The sequence below is a fragment of the Carettochelys insculpta genome, chromosome 26 (assembly GCF_033958435.1).
Source record: "Carettochelys insculpta isolate YL-2023 chromosome 26, ASM3395843v1, whole genome shotgun sequence".
Classification (NCBI taxonomy): Eukaryota; Metazoa; Chordata; order Testudines; family Carettochelyidae; genus Carettochelys; species Carettochelys insculpta.
The window spans coordinates 10,146,531-10,157,024 of NC_134162.1; positions in this window are offsets into that span (position 1 = coordinate 10,146,531).

Sequence of the window (10,494 nt, forward strand, 5' to 3'; positions counted from 1 at the left end):
CCTGAGGCTCAGTCCAGTGCTCTGTCTACTAGGCTACATGGCCCACTGGAGCATATGCATTCTCCAGAAGCCACTTCTCTCCTTCCCAAGAAACAGGACAAGGAGCAAGCAAGCCGGGGAAGACTTCTTCCTTCACAACATCCTAGCCTGCCAGCTGGGCTGGCATGACAGGGAAAGCAAATCTGCCCGAGGCAGAGAGCTAGCAAGAGGTATGTCCCCCACAGAACAAGGAGAAACCAGGAACCAGGTAATGATTCTGAAGCACACACAGTAGGTCTACATTTCAAAAACTGGGGAGGATTCCCAAGTTGAGGCTATATACCCACACTGGCTCTGCTCAAGCTAGTGTACTAGCTACGTTCATGGAGGATCTGTCCATCAATGGCAAATAGCCCAGATGGATAGGGATGATGCCCGAGCCTCTGTGCGCCAGAAGCTGGGAATGGTCATCTGCAGAGGCCGAGCAATGAATGGACCAAGGAAATGTAACTCTCCATTCATCTCCAGGATTGCGGTGAGACACAAGGTACATGCCATGCCTAGGCATGTGGCTGTGGGGAAAGAGCAAGGATCTTTGCTCTGCAGCTCCCAAATAGTTCTGTGGATAAGACACCTTTCTTCTTGAATGCAGGGCCAGGCACAGTGAGAGCCCACTCTCAGCAGGGGCCTTTAAGAGCTACCACAACATAAAGTAACATCAGTTCCCAAGATCCCCAACCCAGCTGCCAGCCAGCCTCAGTTTCACCCTCAATCATACTAACCGCACAGGAAAGGAAATGCCATTGCTCCTACTGTCACCTCTGTCCTTCATTAAAGGCCCACTCCACACTCCTCCCTACGGACACCCACTGCTGTCACCTGTTGTAAGACTGAACTTTGTCAAACAGAAGCAGAGGAGGGAGAGCTGACTCTTCTGTACGTGTTAGTTACTATTCATCGAGACTTGGAAGGAGCTGTCAATCACCTGGCAACCCCTTTGACCAAAGGGGAAGTCATTTCTTTGAGCAAAAAAAAAAAAAAAATCATTGCACAATATTTATTTGCACAATGTGGACAGTAAAAAGACTATGGTGCTTGAGTCCCAGCAGCATGCTAAGACTACGAATATCATGTATGTTATACTAGCAACATGAGCATCAGAATTCCCAGCTTTCATAACTGACACATGAAATATTATTGCTGGTACAACTTGATAGAGAAAACAGATCCAGAAAAAAAACATACATAAAACAAAATGGCACAAATAGGGGTTCCTCATTGTCCTTATTCTGGAGTCAGAGCCACCTGCACTTGTGCAAACCTGGGCAGTGCCTGATTTTCAGAAAGATTGGTGCCGTACATCAGAGGGAAGGATCAAGCCCTTGAACAATAAACCTCTAATGACGATACACAGGAAGATGCTGTCTCGCACTTAGCCAAGATGCTGTTTATTTTCTAAGTTTTGCCTTCCATTTCCAAATGCCATGGTACTGCCTCACATGGACGGAGAGCTTACAAAACTCAGGGCCAGATCCTTGGCTGGTGTAAATGGGTGTGGTTTCACTGCTTTCAGTTACCAGAAGAATGGCCAGACTGGGTCAGAGCAAAGGTCCATCTAGTGGCCAATACCAGGTGTCCCAGAGGGAATTAACTGAACAGGGAATCAAGTTGTCCATGCCCTGCCTCCCATTCCCAAAGAAGCTACAGACACCATTCCTGCCCTTCCTGGCTAATAGCCATTGATGGACTGATCCTTCCTGAATTTATGCAGCTCTTCTTTAATCCTGTTCAAACCCTCAAAGATATGCAGTGACTTCAGTGGAGCTGTGACCAGCAGAGGACCAGGCCTTGCAGGTTTGACACATTTAAACTCCATCTTAACAGAGATTTCATTTATCTTATCCATTACAAGGGCAATTTCCCCACCTTTGATAACTGCAGGAATGGACCTCATCCCACTTAATTTACTTCTTCCTCTGGTCCTATTCGCCCACTCCCTGAGAATGGGGGCAGCTGGGCACAAGAGGGGCTGAACTTGCATCCCTTAAAGGGACAGCCCATCCTGGGATAATTCTAAAATAAGACCCCTCGAGGAGCCCCACTTTTCCAAATGTGCTGAGTTCTTGCCCACTGCAAATAAGGCCCCTTTAAAGTGCTTCTGCGAATCTAGGCATATGAATCAGTTCAGTCACTTGACCATCCTGGCCAGCATGTGTGATGCTTTGCCTGGGAAAAATATAGGGGCTGGTTTAGTGAATAACAAAGGACAGATTGAGCAAGAGACAACGAGCAGCTCTATGGCTTGCTCAGACGTTCACTGAAATGGATTCGATCAAGCCGTTTAGAAAGCTCAGTCATACGTGCCAGGGTTTCGTTTTCCCCACTGTGGTTCAGGGAAACCTGGCAATGATCAGCATTTTTAAACAATCTGCACAGCTCGGCTACATATCATCCAATGCTTCTCAAAGCCTCACAGTACCTCTGGGACACAGAGGTGCCTTCTTACCCTCCTTTTTCAGGTGGGGGACAGCCGCAGAGACAGGATGGGTCTCACTCGTAGAGCGGCTCGGAGGGAGATAGCCCAGAGATGAGACTCCCACGTGCTCATCTCTAACAATGCAGGATTCATGCTGGAGCCCTGGCCCCATGGGGGTTTTATATACACTGGAGCAAACAGCGACTCCTTTCAGTGTCAGCCCTTGCCATTTGTCCAGTGAAGTGCAAGTCAAGGGCACACATGTTTAAAGGTCAGACCTAGGCTGGAGGCGGAAGCTTGGGCAGACCAGCAAGCACACAGAAGCATGTCACAGTTTAAACTAGCTCCCTCCTCCTTCCACACATCAGTGTCTGGTCCAGACCTGGCAGATGAGGAGTCTCATCTCCCTTGGGGCCAGATTTTGTTTTTCACCTGTTCCTGCCTTGCCTCCTTGGGGCTCAGCAGCCCTCCCAGTGGGAAGCCTTCAAGGGGGAGGGGAAAAGCTCCATGAACATAAGAACCTCTTTGGCTAATGAAATTGTAATTGCTCCAAATCTGGCTAATCGGATGAAGGGATTAAGAGTCACCCATTCGTTCTGCAGTGGCAGCAGGCGCTCTTGCCACCACCAACCTGAACTCTTTCCTTTGCATGCCACAAGTCTGTCTGTAAGAGTTGCAGTGGATTCCCTGAAACCCCAGTGCCATGTAAACTTAGTTGGATGGGAAGGATTGCAACCCCTCTCCTCAATCCCTTTTGGATTCAGGGCAGGGGAAAGAAGAGGGGGGCTGGCTCTCAGCCCAGGACTGCCAAAGCAGAAACTGGATAAAATCCCAGGCAATCCAAGCACACCTCCCACGCATCACTTTGTGGCGTCTGCCTGGCAGCATTTAAAGAGGCCTGGAAGGGGGTTGATCAAAAATGGAGAGCAGAAGCTTTCATAAGACCCTGCTCCCAGTGTCCCAGCCCCATTTTTCTTTGGTTACTTGATTTCATATCCTGTGAAATCAGCAATATCTCGCAGGGCAGAAGGGTGGGACACTTAGCGGTGTTCTGTACCATGACTCAGAGAACACAACCCAGCCTCTGCTCCCTTCACCACCTGCTGCTGTACGGTGGCATCCACACAAGGGAGCTGGGGCACTAGCAACACCCCAATGCCAAAGGGCTGCAGAGTACCCCGCCCAGTCCTTACAGGATCACCAGATCGACAGCCGGTGCTGTTCCTGCACTGTACCCACTGGGCGTGAGTGAGCTGAGGGGACAGGAATGAAGTAGAGAATGACCCACCATTCCAGTAAGCTAATGGTTTGGGGGAGACAAGCCCCACCTGCTCTTCTCACTAACCTCTGGAGAGGGTGAGCGGAGAGGCACTTACGGGTCCTAACCAGTGTTTTCTGTATGCTGAGCACTTCAGCAGCTGCCCAGGAGAGATTCAGGTGCTGCCCAGCTGACTAGCAGAGTGCCTAGGGATGGCAGCCTGCGTTTCTATTGGTGGTGCACAGCTGCACATGCCTTGGTGCACATAAAATTTATTCTGCCCATGGACGGAAAAAAATTAGAGGTCTTAACTGGCCTTGCAAAGCGGAACCAAACTCCCCATGCTCATTCTGACTTCACCCATAGCCTCTCTGGTGGCTTTACCCTCCTGGGGTAGGAAGGGTGTTCCCAACAAGGCCACACGCACCCCCATCTCAAAACCGTCCCCCTTCCCTCCTGCCAGGTAGGGTGAGCCAATCGGGTAGGTTCACTGAAGCACCACAAACCCATGTCCTGTTTGGAGGAGCCCAAACTTTGAGGGAAGACCTATGTTGCCCCCAAACCCTCATCAGAGCAAGTTTCAGAGCCTGGATCAAACGACTAGCTCGCACTAGTGGGTTACAAGTGGCTGGAGCCAGGCTCCAAGACCTGGAGCAGGGGACAACTCCTCACAGCCCAGGTGCCAGCCTAAGCCCAAACACCTACACAGCTTCCCTGTTGTGCAAACCCAAAACCCTGACTCCAGCTCCGAGACTCGCCGTGGCAGGGGGTGTCTAGCTCGTTGACATGCCCTAAGTGTGGGCAGGCAGAAGAGCCCAGTCCAGGCAGAGCCCAGCTCTCTCTCACTTCCTTTGCATTCAGTTCTGCTCAGGTCCATTTTGACCTTCTCCTCCAGCATCTCCGCTCTCCTCATGGGCATTTGGCATGCCAAACAGCAGGGATGCGGCTCCCGGGTGAGAGTCAGCAAGGGGTGGACTGAGTTCATTCCCTGGAGGCAAAACCACTTGGAAGCTCACATTTCCCATGTACCAAATCACACCTTGGGTCCCATCAAGCCTGGCAGCAATCTATCCACAATGCTTCAGGAGACAGCAAAAGCAACCACCTCCCATATCTAACGTGAGGATAATATTTTTTCCCATCTAACAGGGAAGAATAAGGGAGGATAAAGTCACTAATATTTAGTGGTGGAAGTGCTTGCAGATAAATAAGTCTTTCCCCTGGACCCTCCAAAATATAAGATGCTCCAAGACAGCAGCAGCTCACCTTCACCTACTGCCTCCATCATTCATAAAGGAAACAAAGTACATATTAGCCAGGCACGACTGATAATGGAACCATTCTCATCCTGAACGATCGATACCGAGAAACAGACGTACATATTAGCCACAGTCGCTCTTTATTGCAGGATAACCAGGCCCCACTTATTCTCTGACCTCTGCTCACCCTCCTGGGAGTCTGGATCAATGCCAGCAGGCTGCCTTCAAGTTCCCCATCTGGTGGAACGGAGGCCTTGGTCTGTTTCCCAACACTCTGACTGAAAGATGTCCTCTCTGTGCCCCAGTGACACAGCATCAGGTGAAACCACCAGCTGACTGGACAGCACAGATCGCCCCTATACACACTAGCCAAAACTAGCTCAGAAAGTCAAACGCTTTGAAGCATGAGGGGAAACTCGTGGGCAGCACCATATCAGTGATGTTCGCAGTGAGGAAGTGGTTGATTTCTAGCTGTGGTCATGGGAAAACAATTAGTCCTTTTCTACATTGGGTTGCAGGACAAAGTACAACCTTTTCAAACATACGCTGCCTGAAATTCCTTCTGCAAAGCCTGAAGTGCTGCTAACCTTATACTGAGAACTCCTGTCCTAAAGAGACCTGCTCCCCTGCAAAGGAAGGAGCTCACCACTAGGATGGGCTTGATATAGGAAGCTAGACAGACAGACATAGCCTGTCTATGCTCAGACGGCCTCGTCTCATCTTTGCTGCCATAAGAATGATTTCTCCTGTTCTCTGTTGAGTCTATCCCCAAAACATGCAACTCTAGGACAGCAGATTAAGCTTCCCCACCACCACCTGTCCATTCTGTTACAGGCTTGATCTGCACTAATCTCCAGTGCCATGGCTCATTCAAGGCTTTGGCCTCTCCGCCAAGAAAGGGCTAATTAATGAGGTGGCCACTTTACTGCCAGAAACCAAACTGAAACCCAAGAAACTTATTTCAATTGGGCCACAGTGAGCAGGCTTTGGGAGTCTGGTCCCTTCCAACCAGGAATGCCCTGAAGCCTCTGTCCTTGAGGAAACTATGCCCTCGCCAACTCACTAAGACACCCCATTTATTTTACAGAAGCTTTGCTTCTTCATGTGCTGTGGGCTGAATGAAAGCTCACCTCTGGCACGCTCAGCAGTATCAGTAACCCCCAGAATCGCAACCCACAGCCACAGCTTCCTAAAACTTTTTCCATCCATGGGCCAGAATAAATTTTATGTGCACCACAGCATGTAGGGCTGTGCACCACCAATAGAAATGCATGCGGCCCACTGTGGGTGCTCTGATAATCAGCTGGGCCTCACCAGAACCTCTCCAGGGCAGCCACACGCGTGCACAGCCTACAGGGAACCCTGCCGATGGGCCTCACCAATCACCCAACTCTCCCTCCCACGCTCACCGATTTACAGCCTTGGCTTTTGTGGCTGCACAAGACATGACAATGGAGAATCAGATCACGTGCCTTTAAATTGCTGTATAAACTCACGTCAAACATTCCACCTGGACTTCCTCCAGGCTGGGCTGACAGCTAACAGGAATCAATGGCCTTCTGTCGGGTGGGGGGAGACAAACATGGCACGGGGCAGTTGATGGAATCTAGCAACACTTTCCTGTTCTGACCAGCCAAAGCGCTTACATAATAGAGACATTATGTTTGCAGCCCAACCCCTCCGCCACATGCACGATTCACTGCTGGGGAGCCCAAGGCTGTAGCCATCCAGTGCCATGCACAAGGCTGGATGTGAGTGCATGGCAGCCCAATTGCTCAGTGGAGTGGAGCGCTAGCCTGCCTCAGGGCTCCCCTTACACTCCAGGGCACATGGTACATGCGGAGAATGGGCACAGCCAAGGAGACCTACTCAAGTGGGATTTTCATCGTGTCAGTGAGGCAGGTGGCTGCATACAGGTCTCTCCTCAGTCCTGCTATGAAGTAAGAGTCACTGTTGGCCACAGCCCTATTAATATGTGGATATTCACGGCCATGGTTTTGTGGATACAGGTTTTGTACCCAGAGCCTGGCAAATTTGCATAAATCCACTTTATCGCCATAGGTAAACAGATACAGAAGTGGATGCAGACACAAATTTTGTATCCACATAAGGCTCAATGTATAATTCACTGCAGCGGTGGGCAATAATTTTCAATGGGAAAGGGGCAAGTCCAAGAATTTGGTAAATGGCCCAAGACCACACTTTCCTACAATATTAAGCGGGTGTGGAACCAACTGCATGTACACAAGTGGGAGCGCTGGGTGGGGGATTGGAGTGTAGGAGCTGGTGAGGGGTCTAGGAGAGAGTTTGGGTTGTGGAGAGGGTGGGGTGCCAGCTGCAGGCTCTGGCCAGGAGGCACTTACTGTAGGCAGCTCCCAGACAGCAGCCTGAGAGAGCCCCTCAAGCAGCCTCCTTGGCTACTGTGGCCGCACATGCCACTCAGTGTGTCAAAGATGGGAAATACAATTACTGATAAGAGACAGACCAGTCAACCCTCCTCTGAAAGCATATAGTTAAGCTGTGGAACTCACTGCTGCGGGAGGTTAGTCATTAAAACTCTGGTGACTGGCAGGACAGAAGAATGGGCAGAGACACATGCACACGGTACAAAACTTTCCTCCTTTCTACTCCTAAAGTAGCTGGGAGACGTCTGGAGCCGCGCCAATCAGTGCAGACACATTAATGCAGTAACTACTCTTCTGTAATGGCAGCCCATTAACGAATGGACAGACTCAAACCTGATCTCTTTGCATTATTAATTACCCTACAGTGGAGCCAGGGAAAACCAGATGGATTGGCTCGAAAGCCTCTGCCACCTTCCACCATCTCCCTCCTCCCAATCCAGAAGCATGCACAGCCTGATTAGAGAGCTGTTTGATTAGCCACCCTAAGCTGTGTTGCCATCTGATGGGAATTTGGTACGTAGCCTCCACTGCCCAGCACGCCCCGAGGGCTGTACTGGGAGTTACCATCTGGGAGCAGCGTCCAGCTTCACCATCTGCTTCGCAGCACGGTGGAATATAGACATTAGCAAAGGGGAGCTGAGAGGAAGCCAAGCCAAAGCTGTGATGCAGCTGCAGGCAGTGGTAACAACTCATGGTTATTCTCTACAGCAGCTGCTAGGGCAGTGCGTTTGGGAGCTCAGTCTAGTCCAGGAGAGACAAATGCCTACATCACAAATCCACACAGCACCTATTTGAGCTGTCTCAGCAGAGAGGCCAAGGACGAATGGGCCAGGGTGAGTGAATTCCTGCCTTTTCCTGCAGAGGGATTTCACTTTAGGGCGGGAGCCAGATGGGCAGCCCAGTTCTGCCCCCTCTGGGCTGCACCCGACACCTTCCATTACCACAGGTTTCAAGCCAGATTCACAGCTTGGTGGAAGCAGACACAGCTCTGTTGAAGTCAGCAGCATTACACATGCTTGCACTGGGGTCCCAAGGCTCTCCCATGCGCTGGCTATGGAAGCACGTGAATAGAAAGAACTGTCTGTAGGGGTAGAGGGACACTCAGCTTTTATTCTCCTCATCTCACTTGCAGTGTGGGGGAGGATAAATATTTTCAGGTGCTAGCAGGAAAAAGCAAAGAGAAGGGTTGGTACCTTAACTCACATAGTGACTGTATGTGCAGCTCTCCAAAAAGCAGTGTGCTGTGACGTCCCCATCGCCCTGGGACTTCATGGACCTTGTGGCATTGTGGAGCCATTGCGCTAACTGAGGGCAATCCCTGTGACCTTTCACACTGAGCAGTTTTACCTGGATAAACCTCTCCCCTGTATCTTTGGCAGCCACAAGGAGGAAGGATGAGTTCGTGGTTAAGGCACCATTGTGGGAACAGGAGATGTGCATGCAATTCCAAGCTCTGCCACAGCCTCCCTGTAGGACCTTAGGCAAGTCATTTAAACTGTGCGCTGCAGGATCCTGTCCACAGCATGGGATAGCACTCCTTCCCTCCCTAGCACCCAGGGCTGTTGTGAAGATAAATCCACTGCTGCATATGCGGGTCTCAGACACTCCTGCCATGGGGGCGAGACACACATCTGGACGGAAATAACACTTACAAGAACACCTCTCAACTGGGCTCACGTGAGCCAAGTGCTATAGCATCTGTTCCTGGTGCAAACCAAACACCCCAGCCTTTCTAGGGAGCAGAGACAGTCCTGAATCCCAGCACAAGGGTTCTCTGTAAGCTGTGTAGTTGTGTAGACACTCAGGAGAAATCCAGATGCCCCCCTGCTGATTAACAGAGCTCCCACTGCTCGATTTTTGTGTTTCTACTGGTGGTGCACACCCACCCATGCCTTGGTGTATGTAAAAATTTATTCTGGATTGGGATGAAAAAGACTAGCAGGAACTTTGATCAGCACCTCCAGGAACATGAGAGAAAGTTTATGAACTGGCTCCCAGCTTTGACATGAGCCCTCTCCCTGTAATGGGGCAGGGGCAGAACCAGAACAAGTCCCTCCCCCACCCCCCAGTTATGGAAAATTTGGCTCTGAATGTCTCTTAAGAGATGGACCTAAAGTCAAGTCCCTTCTGCCCCATGCCAGCAGCATGTCACAAGGGGTTGACTCTACAAATCAAGGCTAGCATAATTCCCTGCCCTGATCAGTGGGGTTCTCAGGGGCTCCAGCTAAGCGGTTTCCTTCAGCTGTCTCTATTCCCTGGTAACACGTTTTGCCAGGCATGACCCCCTGTGCTGGCAAATTCACCTCCACATCCCAGCCCAGGACAGGAGGCCCTTCATGTCCCAGTTCAATGCTACCAGGCTAGAACCCTGGAATTCCAGCCCTTGATGGGCTTCTCCCTCACACCACATGCCTCCCTCTACCCTAGTGAGGTGGGGGTGAGTGGCCAGACACCATCAAGGCAGGGCAAGGGGTTCTCTGATCCAAGCTGGCCAGAGCAGCAGCTGCTCTGGCTGAGGCAGAGCACGAATTATGTATGATGCTGCAAGTCACCCTCCCTCCCTGACTGCTCCTTGGACCAAGGCAAATGAGGTAAAGAGAAGGAGGGAGTCAAAGAGCTCTCTCCAGAGACCCAGCGTGCTAGCTGAGAGGAGTGAGTGAGCAGGGGAGGGTGGGGAGGGAGGAGCACACATCCTTATGCAGAGATGCTGCAGTGGCGTTGGGCACACACAGGCAAGCAGCAGCACAAAGCGAGGGCTCGCCTGCAGGAGGACAGGCAGGAGAGAGGAAGGCGGTTGCAGCATCAAGGGCTGTAGGATCTCCCCTGCATACACGCAACGCACAGGCACACACACAGGTGTCATCCAGCCCACGGTAAGTGGCCTCTCGCGGCGCTTTGGTTATGGGGGGGTGGGGATTATGGGTTATCTGGATTTCAGGGAACCATTTCTAAGCCAAGCTGCCAGTGACCCCTGCACCATGGGGCTGGAATGGGGGCTGGGGGGAACTGCTGCACCCCTTGGCTAACTCGTATACAGAGTTTACAGCCTGGTACAATGGCTTTCAGCCCAAACCTCACTGTGTAAATTATTCCAGCTGCCCTACCCCTGGATGGGCT